The sequence below is a fragment of the Quercus suber genome, unplaced genomic scaffold (genome assembly GCF_002906115.3).
Source record: "Quercus suber isolate HL8 unplaced genomic scaffold, Cork oak 2.0 scaffold_2, whole genome shotgun sequence".
Classification (NCBI taxonomy): Eukaryota; Viridiplantae; Streptophyta; class Magnoliopsida; order Fagales; family Fagaceae; genus Quercus; species Quercus suber.
In genome coordinates, this window is record NW_027069469.1 from 2,496,384 (window position 1) to 2,515,013 (window position 18,630).

The 18,630-nt window shown below is 31.0% G+C and overlaps 1 pseudogene; it reads left to right on the top strand.

The window, feature by feature from the left end:
• The first annotated feature begins 986 nt into the window (after nt 1-986).
• Nucleotides 987-16,083, top strand: LOC136068958 (probable disease resistance protein At5g66900; annotated as a pseudogene).
• The last annotated feature ends 2,547 nt before the right edge of the window (nt 16,084-18,630 follow it).

Genomic DNA, 18,630 nt, shown 5'->3' on the forward strand with positions numbered 1-18,630 from the left:
AACTTTTTTATTACCTTAAAAACAATTCCACGTCAGTAAGCTTCATAGCATTTTGCAGCAAGTCTAAAATCATTTACAATTTGAGGAATTTCCTCTATGCTTAGCCGCCTTGGAGGAGTGAAGGCTGAACGTCAATTCCATTAGCTTGAATTTGAGGGGTCAAAGGCCTATCAGTGGAAGAAATTGGAGCTTGACCGTTTGGCTGAAAACCTATAGACAACAATATAAAGAAAAAAAAAATTCAATTATGATCCATTAAATTACTTTGAAAATTATGTTTCTTCACAAAATTTAATTTTATTTAAAAAAAATTATCTAAAGAAGTAATTGACAAGACCTTCATTGATTTGAAAACACACACGTATAAACATTACACAGAATGCATAGAACGACTTGCAGTAAAATACTTGATAGTCTTAAGCTACAATCATTTATATCACAACCAGCAAAATCAAATTTCTTCAAATCAAATGGTTCTTCAGTTGAATTCTTGACAAATTTCACTGTTGAACCTTAAATTGAACTATTGCTTGAAATTTGAATATCATATGCATGACTATAATGGGAATAAATGGGATTGCAATGCATTCACACATGAAGAATTAAATTTCTGTAAGTGAAATTAAAATACAGTTTGAAACAAATTTATGTCTTACTAGGATTTGGTAAGATATTATAGGCCTTCACTAATTATGTTCATTATTTTTTTAGCCCTTTCAAAAGTCTAGCACTGCTTTTGGCCCATTTCATCCTTAAGATTTATTGCCTTAGAAGAGTAGTAACAAAGAAAATGTAAGATATATATAATTTCTTAATCTTTGTCGTGACTGAAATTGTGTGTAATTCACTTCATCAGACCGCCGTTATTATCTATGTTTTCAGTTTAAAATGTTATGAGAAATGAAATATGCTTTCTAACTAAATTGTTTTTGGGTAGGCAAATTTAAAACTTTCAACCTAATGGACGTTGCGCGAAGACTATATCAATGTATAAGTGGTCAGGTGCCCCGATTCCAAAGAGATGAAGATGCAATCAACCAGCTACGAGAATGACTAACCCAAATTGGATCAAATCCTATATTATTGATCTTGGATGTTGTCTGGTCTGGATCAGAATTCTGTCTTGAGAAGCTTAAGTTTGATATGCCAAATTACAATATTCTGGTGACCTCGAGAACTGCACTTCCAGGATATAGCTTTACATACAACTTAAAACCATTAAATGATGAAGATGCAACGACTCTGCTACGTCACTCAGCATCACTGCAAGATGGGATTTCTCATATTTCAGTTGAAGTTATCAAAAAAGTGCTTTGTAAATGTGATACATACGGATGCAATGTGCTTAATTTTATTTACACTTTTTGCCATTGGGTAAAGTAAGTATTTATGTTATGCATATGAATGAAGAAATACATTCTAGTTTTGGTGTTGATGAGTACATATATGATATCATATGTACTGGCCAAAATCATGCTTTCAAACTAATACTTAGAATTGAACTTGCTTGTTTTGTTTTGAATTCATGTGGTTTGAATTTTGAATGACTATAACTGAATTTTATTTGGTTCCTTAAATTGCAGATAGTGAGAGGCTGTGGGGGGTTCCCATTAGCCCTCAAAGTGAATGGCAAATCACTCTGTGGGATGCCTGTAGAGGCTTGGCGCGGTAGAGGTAGAAATGGTCTAGTGGTCATTCTATCTTCAATTCTAGTTCTGATCTGCTTCATTGTCTTTAAAAAGCCTAGAATTTTCAGTTGATGAGGAAAAATTAAAGGAGTGTTTTATGGATCTAGGTTCATTTCGTGAAGACCAAAGGATCCCTGTTCTTGCCCTCATTGATGTGTGGCAAGAATTATATAAACACGATGAAGATGGCATTGATGCCATTGCCATTTTACATGAACTCACCTCTCGGAATCTGGCTAATCTTGTGATGACAAGGTACGCATGCTGACTCTTACTAAACATAAAATGGACTCCAGAGTTACGAATGAGAAGATACAAACGTGGAAAAATGCTTTGAAATGTGTGAGCAGTATTGCTGGGTTTGATGTAAAAGACAGCATGTAAGTCTTCCTTTTCTGCTTTGAATAGATGTCTGTTTGGATATTTGATTTTTGTCTCAGTTAGTATTTTTTATTCTTTTCTTTTGCAAATATAAAATTGAATCCTAGCTTTTTTTTTTTTTAAAGAACTCAGTCTTCAGGGTTTTATCACAAATTTAAAATAAAAGAAGTTACAAAAAATTATACCTTTTGATAAATTCTAAGCAAATATGGTAGTACCAACCTTGGATAGTCACTTTCTTCAAATTATCTCTAATTATCAGACTAATACAGTAATATTTGACTGACTCAACATGAAATTTTTATTGTTAATTTTTAATGTTTCAAATCAAACTGAGTACAGGACACTTTTTTTTGATAATTTTATAGTTACAACTAGGGGATTCAATGTAACCCAATTAACAAAGACAAAGCTAAGCTAAGGGGGTTGGGGGGCCATGCCCCCTGGCTTTTCAAAGTTTCTTTGGTAGATCCATTGAGCTAACCTTTGCCAAAAAAAAAAAAAAAAAAATCATTTACTCTCTTTATTTTTTGAGAAAAACACATTTTACACCCGGTAACTTTGATGAATTATGATTTTAATCCATTTAGTTCAAAAATTGTCATTTTATTCCATTAAAACCATGTCTTTAAATTATGGGTTTTTCTTGACTATTTTACACTATTTTTATTCCACAAGACTGCAAACAAATAAACCCCAAGTGGAGCATTTTCCTTGAAGGCATAATCATCCTATGAGTATTTTTCCTTAAACATTTTCGTAGTAATTGATATTATTATATAGTATCATCAATTTAGGTTGAAAACAAGCATGATGATATATATATATATATATATATATTTATAGACACACACCTAGCTAATAGACTTTTTTTTACATGTTTTTAGGATTCCTAATCAATATAGATCATGCCATCTGTAAGTGTTAGATTAATTAAATATCAGTTTTCAAATTATACTCCCTCTAAAACTCAATAATTATTATATTTTTATGTTTATACGTGTAATATATATTACTCTTAAATCTGTGAAATGTAATTCATGAAAATATATGAAATCTTTATCATTAAATTAACAATGCTTTTAGTGAACTTTTTTAAATACACATTTAAGATGTCATTAAATATTAATTAGAATGAAAAATCAAATGAATTCAACCAAACTTTGGCCAGTAAATAAAGAAATGGTGCCTCTGCATTTGCACAGGTTACCAATTAGTTAGTCATAACTCATAACAAGCAAACAACATATGAATAAGTAAACTAGAAAGATATCTAATATCAACAAATAATAATCTATCCAAAAGGCTAAAAACTCAATTTCAGATAAGAATACAAATGGCAATAAGACAAGAAAAGGTTTATATTTGCTCAAGTTATACTCCCTACTTATGGGAAAATGCAGCATTTTTACGCTGGGGGTAATTTTAGTGGGTTCGGGCCTGCCTCCTCACTATCAAACATCCTAAGTTTTCCCACCTTTCTATTTTCTTCCTTTTATTGTTCTTCATGTCTAATCCTTTTGGTTGCTGACTAAAAATAGTAAGAAACCTTGAGTTATTTTCATCTCTTATGCCTATCACTGCCTCTTCAAAATTATTTTCCTTTGTTACAGATCTGAATCAACAGTTATCCAGCGTATCAGTGGAGACATACATCGTGAATTATATGGTAAATTCTCTACTTTTACTAAGGAACTTATTGGACTAGTTGGAATGGAATCATGTGCGGAGGAAATGACAGAATTATTAAGCATTTGTTGTTGTACATCTTCTATAGTTTTTAGTGTACCTCCACCATAAAGTTCTTAAAATACTATCAATTAATTTAGAAATGAGATTTGATTTAATCACGACATCAATGTTTTGAATGGATAGAATTTTAAGAATTTTGTGAAGTTTCCCTAAGAACTTTAGAGGATGATAATTCACAATTAGCATATGACACAATCACCATGTATAAGACCGAACTTTTAGCCTATAGTATATTATACTGATAATATTTAGTATATCTAACAAAGCATTACTTATCATAAAGAATGTTTAAGGCACTAACATATGAACAATATATACCCTATGTTTTACAGCTTGCTTCCCTTTTAAGTCTATACTTGATTTAAAAAAAAAGAAAAAAAGAAAGTCTATACTTGATAAAACAACGAACTCTATGTGCTTAGTATTGCTTTCCTTCTTATATGAAGTGGAACGTAGAAAGTAGGATAGAATATTTTGAATAAAAATCCTCTGTCCTACTTATATTTATTACTTCAGAGTTTAGTCTTCTAATCCCCTTTGCATTCATCTTTCATCTCAAATGGTTTGCTTTGATTCTCTGCTCCGTTTCCTTATCAGCACAAGGATACTGATCAAGAGATATAGAAGAGTAAGAGATCTAAATTGCTTTGTCATCTTTGGTTTCTTTTCTAATGGCAGCACCATTTGTTGGAGGGGCCTTTCCGGAAGCAACGTTCGGAGAAGTATTTGAGGTGTTGCATGACACAGTTAAGAATGTGGGAAGCAAAGTCCTCGCGTTCAAATCTTTTTAAAAAAAAATTCGAATTCAATCTAGATCTTTTAGCACCTGTGGTTGAAGAGATAAACGAAAAACTTGATTGCCCAGAAAAAGAAACACAGAGCTTGATAAAAAAAATGAAGGATGCCAAACAGGTCATTCACATTTGCTCAGAAATCCGAGAGTTGAACAAATTTTACCCCATTTACTCCAAGAAACTAATCAAGTTGGATGAGGCCATTGTGTGGTTCTGTAAGGTTCATATGCAAGCACAGAATAGAGGAGATATTTTGCAGATTTTGGAGCAGTGGAAACCTACTCGGGAGGAAATGAAGCCACCCATCTTGAAGATAGGTAGGTTGTCATGCTCAGTTCCTAGACCCCTGGATTTTACTGTTGGGCTGGATGTGCCTTTGAAAGAGTTAAAGACTCAGCTTTTGAAGGCGAAGAAGCAGCAACTTCTACTGACTGCTCCTGGAGGATGCGGAAAGACTGCATTGGTGAAAATGCTTGGTCATGACCAGGAAATTAAAGGTATTTGATTTTTTTTGTTTTTGTTGTTGTGTGTGTCTTATATAATTTATAACTGGAAAGTGTTTCCATATTCTTAAGTTGAAAAGAAAGACTAGTCTGTTAAAGTAAAAGTAAACTGTTAGGTACTACCACAAACAAATACATAGAGAAGTAATTCATTGCTGAATCTTAAATTGAACTATTGCTTGAGCATCATATACATGACTGTGATTGGAATGAACAGAATGGATTCACACATGAAGATTCAAATTTCTGCAAGTTAAATTAAACTACAGTTTGAAATAAATATATGTTTCATTACGTTGTTTTAGCCCTTTCAACAGTAGTAGCAGTATTTTGGCACATTTCATCCTTCAGAACTACTGCCTTAGAAGAGCAGTAAATAGTAACAAAGAATATGTAAACTAAAAAAAATACTCATTACATAAGAATTGTTGTTGTTTCTCAAAAAAATATTTATTAATTTATTTATTTTTGCTCTTTTTTAATCTTTGCTGTGATTGGGATTATGTATTCACATCATTTGACTTTACCATTATTATCTATGTTTTCTGTTTACAATTTTATAACAAATGAAATTTGCCTTGGTGGCAACTTTCTAACTAGGTTTCTTTTGGATAGGCAAATTTGAGGACTATATTTTTTTTGTCCCCGTTTCTAAAACTCTCAACCTGATGGTCATTCTGCAAAGACTATTTCATAATATATGTCATCAGGAGCCTGAGTTCCTAAGTGATGAAGATGCAATTAACCAGCTGCAGGAACTGTTGACACAAATTGGATCCAGTCCTATATTATTGATCTTGGATGATGTGGTCAGGATCTGAATTTCGGCTTGAGAAGTTAATGATACATGTGCCAAATTTCAATATTCTGGTGACTTAAAGAACTTCATTTCCAGGATTTAGTTTTACGTGTAACTTAAAGCCATTAAATGATTTAGATGCAACGACTCTGCTTCGTCACTCTGCATCACTGCAAGATGGGAGTTCTCACATTCCAGTTGTAGTTATCCAAAAGGTGCTTTGTCAATCTGTGAGACATATATATATATATATATGGATGCTTAATTTATTTATAATTTTCTCCATTAGGCAAGTACTTATGTATATGCATATGAATGAAAAAATAAATTCTAGTTTTGGTCTTGCTTATTACATAATACCATATGTACCTGTCAAAATCATGCTTCCATGCTTATACTTAAATTTGAGCTTGCTTGTTTTGTTTTAAATCCATTGTCCCCAAAATCCTTCAACTTCATTTTCATATTTCCAAACAAATAATGTGGTTTTAAACTTTTAATAACTATAGCATTTGCTTACATTGACCCTGTACCCTCCAAACTAAAACTGATTTTATTTACTTCCTTAAATTGCAGATAGTGAGAGGCTCTAGGGGGTTCCCACTAGCCCTCAGAGTGAATGGCAGATTACTCTGTGGGAAGCCTGTAGAGGCTTGGTACAGTAGAGCTAGGAAATTTTCTAACGGTCATTCTATTTTCAATTATAGTTCTAATCTGCTTGAATGTCTCCGAAGAAGCCTAGAATTTTCAGATCATGAAGTCATTTTCAAAGAATGTTTCATGGATCTTGGTTCATTTCATGAAGACCAAAGGATACCTGTTCTTGCCCTCATTGATATGTGGGCAGAACTATATAAACTTGATGAAGATGGCATTGATGCCGTTGCCAAATTATATGAACTCACCACCCGGAATTTGGCTAATCTTGTGATGATAAGGTATTCTGACTCTTAATTTTGATGGTCTAATATTCTTGTAGCGTGCACAGCCTAAGGCACAACTTATTTTAATGTCTTACAACTTAATTAGCTTCTTATGGAAATAATAGTTTATTATAGATTAGTTGAGATGTACTTTTCGCATTTGAAGAAAGAATTTGAATCTTCTAACTCCTAATTTTTGCCCATTCACCAGGAAAGATGCAAGTGAGATCAACAATTATTATAACTAGTCGTAGACCCGCGCATTGTGCGAGATAATTTTTTTTTTTAGGGTGATCTTATTAAATATATTTGGGGTAATAAGTAATAACACTCTCCCATTTTGCTTATATTAATAACAAAATATTTTAAATTTATTTAAGAATTGTTTATAAATGTTTAACCATGGTTAGTAAAGACATTACTCATAACTTTAGAATTAAAATACAAATTTATAAAATATCAAAAGATTAGAAATGACAAATCTCTCCATAACTCATTGGGAAAAGAAAAGGGAAAAAAAGAAGAAGAAGAAGCAAAAGACATTACTTAATATTTTGAAATACACCTTAATTTAAAATTTTAAAATAAGAGAATTTAATTTTAAAATTAAGAATAATTTTGGAACCTACCTTAAGCACAGGCAGTTTAGTACACAATATTTTAATATTAATTTAACAATATTTGGTTAAACAAATGTAAAGGGTGAAAATATTTTTTCCTTTCAAGTTTGGGGTAGAGTGTCATTTCTTTAAAACTCAAAGAAGGGGAATGTAATTACCCCTATATTATTATTATTATTGTTGTTGTTGTTGTTGTTGTTGTTGTTAATAATTGATTTTTCATTTTTTTTTAAGTTAATAAAAACCTTACATATACCATTTTATTTATTTATAGAATATACTCTTTTTTAATCTTTACATATCTTTTTTTTAATGTGAATATTTTATTTTTATTATTATTATTATTATTATTATTATCGTTGTTGTTGGTGTCGTTGTTGATGTTGTTGTTATTGTTAATAATTGATTTTTCATTTTCTTTTAAGTTATTAAAAACCTTACATATACCTTTTTATTTATTTATAGAATATATTTTTTTTAACCTTTACATATCTTTTTTTTAATGTGAATCTTTACATATACCTTAAGTAAACTCTATATATTCCACTTCTTTAAATGCGTAAAATCATAAACTACTACTTCATAACGATAGTAGCTAATTAGTTTTATCACTTTTTTTTTTTTCATAATTTCATTTATAACGTTTTTTACTATTATCATATATTACTGGCTAATGATTTTCATAACAGAGGTGTTAAATGAGATGTAACATTGTTTATTAGATTTTTAAATGTAATTGTGTATGAAGATTACATATATATATATATATATATATATATAAAGTTAAATGAAATGTCCAAAAAGGGATTTTAAAATTTTCTAACTTTATTTCTTATGTAATTTCTATTATTACATGAGAACATCTCCTTTTAGTTATGAATTAGAGTTTAATTGCTATGATTGTGTATAATTATTGATTATTGATTCAATTTTTTAAGTGAATGTAACAGTTGATTTTATTGCATTGTAAAGTTTTTAATGTTCTCCATATTGGTTATATTTATTTTTATTTTTACTTTTCCTTACAACCTCTTTGTTTTCCAATTAATAGTTACTAATTGACATTTGATTTTTTTTTTCTTTACCATCTCTCTCTCTCTCTCTCTCTCTCTCTCTCTCTCTCTCTCTCCAAAGGCAACCTGCTGTTTTCCAAAATTTGATGATGATTTTATTGCATCAAATATGCATTGTAGTTTTTTTTTTTTCATTTAATTTTGCTACCCTTAAGTTAGTATATCCATAACTATTAGTTTCTTTATATTAAATTTGGTTTGATATCCTCATTATTCTTTTTTTAATTTAGTGTTTCCCAATTGGCATTCGTTTTGTATTATATTTTTTCTTTGATGTATTGGGTTTGAGAATGAGTGTGTCCCTAGTATTACTCCACTTTATGATGATACTTTTATTTATTGAAATTAAGTATAATTTTTAATTTTTAATTTTTTAAATAAAAAGGAGAGAAAAATATAAATAATTTAATGATATGGAAGATGTGGGGAGATGAATAGTGATATTAAGGTAGAAGGTAGTGGGGAGATGAAAAGATAAAGGTAAGGAAAAAGCTTGGACAAAGTGTAAATGTAAAATAAAAAAAAAAGTACAATTTTTAAGGATAATTTTATTATTTAAATAAAATATTCCATATTTAATTATTAAAAATAAAAAAAGAGAGAAAATATAAATAATTTAATGGTGTAGAAGATGTGACTGAATTTAAATGTTGAACAACATAAGATGAGAAGAAAAAAAAAATAAAAATAAAATATATAACAATAAATACCAATAAAGAGAACAATTGCACATAAAAGATTTTTGTTCTTTCTTATAACTCAAATTAAGATTGATGGTTTTTTTTTTTTTTATTTATGTGTTTTAGGATTTTGTTCTTTCCCTTTTATAATTTTGATTGAATTTTGGTTTGGATTAATACTTAGTTGTTTTTGGAAATAGAAATTTGAATATGCCTGCCAATTTTTTGACTTATAAATTATTATAAAATCTATTTTTTTTTTTTTCTTTAGTTTTATTTTAATTTTGGTTAAGTTAACACTGTAATTTTGTGATGATTTTTTATTATTATGATAATTTCCTTATTCCTTAAGAGATGAGTTGTATATTAAGCAAATGTAACACACTACAACAAAGTTAGAAGAATATGGTTCACCTTAAAAATTATTAATGAAATACACAAAAAATATTAAAATGATATATTTGTAGAGATAAAAAGATTAAAAAAAAGAAAGTGTAAAAATCTTCTTTCTTTTTAAAAAAAAAAAAAAAAAAAAAAAAAGACAATGCTTGAAGTAATTGTTACTTTTTGTATATTACACTTCACTGCATAATATTTATATTCCCATGCATCGTGTGAGCCTGCGGCTAGTTTCTTATAAAAACTGAATGATTCTACAAGTCTTCTATTGGGAATAAATTCTAATCTTAGGTTGCTAAATGCAAATGTAGTAGAAACATGGTGAGAGAGAATAATGGGTTGTGCTCAAGGTTTGTGTAATAAGCATGTGATATGATTGTGAGCTTCCTTTATAATAGGATCTTTTGTTACTCTTAGAGCAAACAAAATGACGCCATTATCCCCACCCAAAATTTTTCCTATAATGACAAGCTTTATCTTTTAACCTCTAAGAAATGCAATGCAATGGCCAAAGGATATGCCCCTTTAATATATTGTCTCTAATCAAATAAACAAAGGCTCCTGTCCCCTTTAGGTACAAGTTTATACAGAATTCAATTGTTTACAATTTTTTCTTTTCTCTGTAAGAAAGAACCATCGACCTTAACTAACCAAAAAAAAAAAAAAAGAACCATCAAAATTAATTAGAGTTATAAGAAAGAGCAATAAAAGGGTAACATTTAACAATTAAAGAGAAAAAAAAAACAATTTAAAAAACAAATCTAAATGGCATAACCAATGTGGAGTTTTAAAGAACTCTTGGTTTACCTAGAATATAATAAAGAAAATAAAAATGAGACTAATACTAATTCTAGGAAACATAAATAGAGAAATATAAATAAGAATGCTAATTAAAGAACATTGGCAATACCATCAATCCCATTTGAAGCTTAATCATAGCTCCACTAATTTGCTAACTTTCAACTTTTGGCTGGTATATATTTAGGCGTTCTCCAATGCCGTAAAATTCCTTATTGTCTAGCTTTACTTGAATTCCTACAAACTACCCGATTAAATTAAGTGAGAAAATGAGCATAATGATTCTAGTGTAGAGAAAAAATAATAATAATTCCCAAAGATTAGTAATTTGGCATAAATAGAAGAATGTATAAAAAAATTCATCGAAAATTGAGAGAGAAAGAGAGAGAGAACCTTTTTTTGAATTCCTGCAAACTACTTGATTAAATTAAGTGAGAAATGAGCATAATGATTCTAGTGTAGAAAAACAAAGAAGAAAAAAAGAAAAGAAAGGATTCCCAAAGATTAGTAATTTGGCATAAATAGAATATAAAAAATTCATAGAAAAATTGAGAGAGAGAGAGAGAGAGAGAGAGAGAGAGAGAGAGAGAACCGTTTTTATGAGAGAAAACCATGCATAGAATGGAATAGATAGTTACCAATTTATAGTAAGACAATGTGAATAAGAAGAGACAAAATAAAGGAAGATGAAGAGAAAGAAGAAGAATAATAGTTATGTAGAGGGTAGTGGGGAGATGAAAAGAAGAAGAATAATATTTATGTAGAGGGTAGTGGGGAGATGAAAAGATAAGGATGGAGAAATGTTGGAAAAAGTGTAAATATTAAAATAAAATAAAAAGTAAATGTTAAAAAAAATTATAAGAAAATTGGAAAGAAAATGATAATGAGATGGATGCTTATGTGGCTCAACTGGAGTGTAGCAATAATAAATGCTACGCTTCAACTTTTAGTAATATATAGATGAAGACTGTCACACAGCATGATCTTCTTAGAGAGCTTGCTATATTCGAAAGCCGCCAGGGGCCAGAAGGACAAAGGCAAAGATTGATTATGGACATAATTGGAAACTCTCTACCAAGTTGGTGCACAGAACAGGATCAGCAACCCATCAATGCCCGCTTGTTATCAATCTCAACTGGTTTGTTCATGTTTCCCTCTATCACACACATGCATAAACACGCGTGCACACAGTACATGTTGAGTGCCCTCTCACATCGTATATAATACTTTTTGCAGATGAATCGTTCTTGTCAACTTGGTGCAACATTCAAGCACCCAAAGTTGAGGTTCTAGTTCTGAACTTCCAGACAAAGAATTACAGCTTACCTGAGTTTGTGGATAAGATGGATAATCTCAAGGTTTTGATAATCACTAATTATGGTTTCTTTCCTACTGAATTAAGAAATTTTCAACTGCTCAATTCTCTATCCAATTTAAAGACAATCAGATTGGAAAAGGTTTCAATCCCTTCCCTTTGCAAGGCCCCTGTATTGTTGAAGAGTTTGAAGAAAATATCCTTGTTCTTGTGTAATATTGGTCAAGCTTTTGAGAATTGTACTGTCCAAGTTTCAGATGCATTGCCAAATCTAATGGAGATAAACATTGACTATTGCAATGATCTTGTGGAATTGCCTGCAGTGCTATGTGATGTTATCCTCCTAAAAAAACTCATTATCACCAATTGTCATCAACTGTCTTCACTTCCTAAAGGAATTGGAAAGCTAGTGAATTTAGAAGTTCTCAGGCTTAGGTCCTGTACTGATTTATCTAAGTTGCCAGAATCAATCAAAAGCCTCTATAAGTTAAGACTTCTCGACATATCTGATTGCCTAAGCATTACACGCTTGCCAAAAGAGATTGGCGAGTTATGTAATTTAAAAGAGCTCCACACAGGGACGGATCCACTAAGGGGTGACCCCCCCCCCCCCCCCATATATATATATATATATATATATATATATATATATATATATATATATATATATAAAATTTTCATTTTCTTAGCCTTTTCCATCTTCCAACTAAACTCAAGTAGTAGGGTTATAATGTATATATATATATATATATATATATAACCCTTTACGCAAGCTCAAGCAACCTTTCATGTGGAGCCAGGACGGAACTAGGATTTGAACCTAAGGGGGGGAAAGCATGAACTAAAAAAATTTCAAGTGACATGGTTTATTAAAAAAAAATCATGGTAGATAAAACAATTGCACTTTATTACCACAAATATTTAAGTCAAGAAGGAAATAATATGAACAAAAAAAGTTGAAAGTTACAATTAGATATTCAAACCTTTTCGAAGAAGAATAAAAAAAGAAGAGGATTTTGGATCTCCAAATTTTGGATAATTGGAATTAANTTCTTAGCCTTTTCCATCTTCCAACTAAACTCAAGTAGTAGGGTTATAATGTATATATATATAATATATATATATTAACCCTTTACGCAAGCTCAAGCAACCTTTCATGTGGAGCCAGGACGGAACTAGGATTTGAACCTAAGGGGGGGAAAGCATGAACTAAAAAAATTTCAAGTGACATGGTTTATTAAAAAAAAATCATGGTAGATAAAACAATTGCACTTTATTACCACAAATATTTAAGTCAAGAAGGAAATAATATGAACAAAAAAAGTTGAAAGTTACAATTAGATATTCAAACCTTTTCGAAGAAGAATAAAAAAAGAAGAGGATTTTGGATCTCCAAATTTTGGATAATTGGAATTAATATGTTGATTTTATCACATTGACCGACTCACAAATATAATAAACCCATACTTTTGGATGCAACTAAAAATCACACTAATGAAGTTTTCAAAACTTTGTTTGAGGATTTTAAAAAATTGAAATACTAATATTAAGAGTTGGCAATGCTACATCATCAATATTGGTTTCTAAAAGAATTTTGCATTTTATCTTTTGAAAAAAATTTAAATATTGTAATTGACTTTTCCATAATTTATAAATCAATTAAAATTTTGTATAAATTATTGTCACCCCCGTAAGGGAATTTTTTTTTCTATGAGATTTTTTTGGTTATGAGTTATTGAATTATGATATTGGTGATTTGTGGATTTTTTGTTGTGTTGTATTTGGACTATGGAGGAGCCATGGGTCCAAAGAAATGGTTAAGTGATTAGTTTCTTCTGGGCTATTTGGACTAATCCAAAATTTGAGGAGGGCCAACTATAAACTCTAAAATATAGGCATGCAAAAAATAAATAATAATAAAGCTAATTTGAAAAGAAATATATAGAAAGAGTGAGGAATTCTCTTTAGTAAAACTAAAACAATGTCATTGTGCTCAAAGGACAAAGACATATATTACGAACTTGACCCAAATAGCGGACCACCCAATGAAAAAAATAAGACAAATGGGTAAAATAAACTCAAGTGGAAGTCTGGAACCATAACAGCAAGACTGAAAGCAGAGGAGAAGAAATCTGAGAGAGAGAGAGAGAATAAAAAACAATAAATGACAATAGCAGTTGAGTTACAGTAATTACTACTAGTAATAGTTTACTATAGCTCAAAACTAAAAAAAAAAAAAAAAAAATTAATTTTAGCACTCTCGATGTAGCTCTTTTTTCTTTTTCTTTTTTTTTCTTTTTTTTTCTTTTTTTTTCCTTATAACTAAAATAACATTTTGCTATAATAAAACCTCAATGTGAATGGTTAGGCTTTCATGGGACACATGCATCAACGTCAACGCAGGCCGAAGACCCATGGGTTAATGGGCTAAACTCCATCCATCATGGTTGGGTAGCCAACAAAATAAGCATTTGAAATTTCCTTTTGAATTTTTTGTAAGATTTTTGTTAACGGATGTCTTAATGTCATTTGTTAGTAAACTATTTTTTTTAAAAATAAAATTATAAGAAAATAAAATTTTTAATGAAAAAAGTAAAAAAAAAAAAAATTAACAATTTTTTCAATTTTCTATAAAAGCGATACAGTTCATTAATAAATAGCCCCAAATCAAAGGAGTCAATATCATCTAGAGGCTATACCGGTTTGACCAACGGTACAATATATTTCGAATACCGGTCAATACCGGTATACCGTTTCAGGTTTACCGCTCCATATATATATATATATATATATAAATTCATAGATTAGACTAATTTGAACCTGCTAAGAGTTATAGACCTTAGTTACTCTCAAAACTTAATCAAGACTCCTGATTCCAGTGGATTTCAAAATCTTAGGAGTTTGACTTTTCAAGGTTGTACAAGACTGTATAATGTTCATCCATCAGTTGGAGCTCTCAAAAATCTTACTTTATTAAATCTAAAAGATTGTGAAAGTCTTAAGAACCTTCCACACGAGATCAAATTAGAATCCCTTGAAGTTCTCATTCTATCAGGCTGTTCAAGACTCTAAGAGGCTTCCAGATATTTGGGGAAATATGACACACTTGTCAAAGCTTTATTTGGACAGGACTGCCATAAAAGAACTACCCCTTGAAAATTTGTGTTGCATCTGGAGAGCCATGTGTGTACATTAAAATAAGATACTCGGGGAAAAAAATCAAAGTCCAAAAAAAATAGAAGTAATTACACACTTTTTTGGTTAGCAAAGAAGTAAGTACACACCTTAAAAGAAAAAGAAAGAAATAAATAAATAAACATGATTCCAATAGCCATGATGTAATGTCAAGAACCATAGTTGATTGAGTATCTAACATCCAACAGACTTAAGTATCTAACATCATGGGTCATCAAATTTGGGATAATAGTCCCACCAAATAGATGAAGATAAGAGAATCAAAAAAAGTTACGAATTCATCATAGGTCATCATGATATAATGAATTTATCTTCTTCTTAATAAAGTTACGAGTTTTTCATCAAAAAAAAAAAAAAGAATTTTACTTCTTATTGGTTCCACTCACTATCCATCGTTTTAAATACAAAAGTGAGGAAATGATTGTGCATTCATGGTTTAGCAATACGCCTAATAAAAGTTTGGGGAAATTTCCTGCAAACAGAAGTTCAAATGATGCTAACAAACAAAGTCTTAGATCAGCTGTAGATTTATTTATTTATTTATTTTATCAGAAAAATGTAAAATTAGGCCATTCTTCTTATCTAAAATTACATATCATAATTTCTAAATGTCTCTAGAGTTCAATCCCCTTTTCCCCAAGTACATATAATTTTTCCTTATAATAACCAAAAGGAAAAACTTTAAAACATTATTTTCCTTATTTGATCCAATTGTTTAAAGTTTTTTTTTTTTTTTTTAAATTAATTGTGATTAACGTGCGAAAATATTTTAGACCCTTTAAAAAATATGGACACCAAAAAGTTGTATATTGATAATATACATACACTCACTAAGCTATCATGACAGAAAAAAGTGACAAAAATATGGTGTTTAGAGATGAATTGTAGGCACCTACAATAGCATTGGATTGGACCGGATTCCGCCTTGTCATCACGGTTTTGGGCTTGCCCATATGATATTTCCTGAAAACTTCACGATGTCTACTGAGGTCATCAGAGGGAGGCTGGGGCAGCTCATTCTTGTGAGAGGGGCGCCTCATGAGCCCGCCAAAAATCTTCCGTTCCCAAAAATTTGTTGGCTTAAGATTTGTACAAATTGTACCAAATCTCGCTCATGGAGTATACGTGCACCACACCCTTTAATCTCAATATCTGGGCTGTAGGTTTTAATGAATGGCCTAATGTCATCACATCCATGTAATAGTACTCCTAACTTCACATGCGAAATATATAGCCAAATTCCAAATGAGCCAACATCAATTTTGTCTCTAGGGAACTTATAGTTTCGTGGAAAATCTTCAGGACCACCGTGCATTCCAAACGAAACTCATGAAAATCTGTAGGATCACCAGGAGAAACCTCGCTCAAATTTTTTTGGACTTTAATATCAACACATAGAGCAATTCCTGTCCAATTAGTATCATACTGATGTAGCGGGATTGAAACATATGACCCGATATAGAGAAATTCCTGTACAAAAGTATTATACTGATGTGCATTATACTGATGTAGCGGGATTGAAACATATGATCATATGACGACCCACGATTCTGATGGTCCGTGGTCATGGTCGAACCACGTTGGAATTTCAATTTGATTTAACACGCTATAAAATTCTTCACTTTCACGAATATGATCCTGTAAAATATTAATGCAAAAGTAAAAAGATGTTCAAATTATTAAAAAAAAGTGTAAAAAGATGTTTTCAATGCATGCATGTTTGCGAGAGGAAAACCTCCATGTAACTTTGCCACAATGGCTGGAAGTGTATATCTGGCAAAGAATTCTCAATTATTTTGCCTCCATTCTCGAGCAAGCTGTCCAGCAAAAAACCTCGGTGATTTTTCCTTCTTCATCCTCAAGAAAGTTAAGGCAATTAATAAAAGTCAATCCTGCTTCACCCGAATTCCAGACAACAGAGTTATTTGAATCATTTTCCAATGAAGTACATCCTCGTGCCATTACATACTTCGTACTTAATGAAAGACATGACAACGATTGAAGCTTGCTACAATTATCCAAGCAAAGAAGTTTAAGCATAGAAAGTTGTGAAATGGCATCAGGCAATCGTGTAAAATTGTTTTGCTCAGATTCAGAGACCGCAGTGAGGATAAGCTACTAAGATCAGGGAGTGTCCATCTGACAAATTGCAATCACTTAGATCAAGAGATTTTAGAGAGCTTAATCCTGAGAATGACTCGGGTAACAGCAGGTTGGCGGGCTCTGGCTCAGGACGTTGAGCATAGAAAAATCTATATGTCCATAAAGCAAGGGAGAGCCCGAGTAAATGGCATGATTTTGGTAGTTGAACCTTACATCCAGATAGAGTAGGGATTTCAAGAGATGTCAAAGCACAAATGGCACTAGGAAAACTCGAGAGGTACTTGCAATCTTTAAGATTCAATATGGTCAGGCCAGCTAGATGTATGATTGATGATGGTAGTTCTTTTATGGCAGTCCTGTCCAANCGAACACTGCCCCAGAGCAGCCCCTCCTACTAATGATGCCATAGCTTTGCAAACTAACTCAAACCTCCAATATGACAAAAGAAAAGAAACCAAAGATTCTGTATGCAAGATCTTTGGAAACTAGTTAAGAAATAAACACACTACATATCAATGAATAGGCCAAACAGATTTAAAAAAAAAAAAAAAATTGGATACCAATTCAGATCTCTATCTTCTGTTTCTTCTGATCAGTTACCTTGTGCTGATAAGAAACGGAGCAGAGGATCAAAGTAAAGCCATTTGAGATGAAAGAAGAATGTATGCTTCTTCCCCGGAAAACAATCATAGGGTTATAAATAAAAGACTAAACCAAGTAACAGATTTATACTTTTATCTGCAATTGTGCTTGTAATTTCTTGCCACGAACCTGAAGTTTCCCAGTTTGAACACATTGACTTCTTTGTGTTTTTGAGTATAGTCTTAGAAGGAAGGCATAAAGTATAAACCTTAAGAAGATGCTAAAGTTTTTTTTTTTTTTTTTTTGTGGGAATAAAAGACTAAACTCTGAAGTAATAGATTTACATTCAATCTGCAATTGCGCATATAATTTTCATGCTACGAACCTGGAAGTTCCCAGGTTTGAGCACATTGACTTCATTGTTTTTAAATAATGACTTTCTTTCTTCTTTTTCTTCTTCTTCTTCTTCTTCTTCTTCTTTTTGGAGTAAATATTGGCTTAGAAGAGAAGCAGGGTATAAACATAGGACATGTTAAAGCTACAAATATATTGCTCATATGTTGGTGCCTTAAATATTCTATATGATATATTGTGATTTACTATTAAAAAAAAAAACACCAAATGCTTTCATATCATATACTGTATGCTAAAAATTAGTTCTTTTTTCTTGGGAGAATCTTTTTAAATATTGACTTAGAAGGGAAGCAAAGTATAAACCATAGGACCATGCTAAAGCTACTTAATATATTGTACATATGTTGGTGTCTTAAATATACTATGTAATATATGGGAATTTACTATAAAAAACACCAAATGTTTTCATATCATATACTTTTTGATAAAAATTAGTTCCTTTATACATGATTCTTGTGTCATCTACTGATTCCTAGGTTTGTTTTTGTTATTTTTCTGTCTTTTTTTTTTTGGGAGTTTTTTCTGTCCTTGTTGATTGTCAATCCCCTTGAAAATTTGTGTTGCATCTGGAGAGCCATGTGTGTACATTAAAATAAGATACTCGGGGAAAA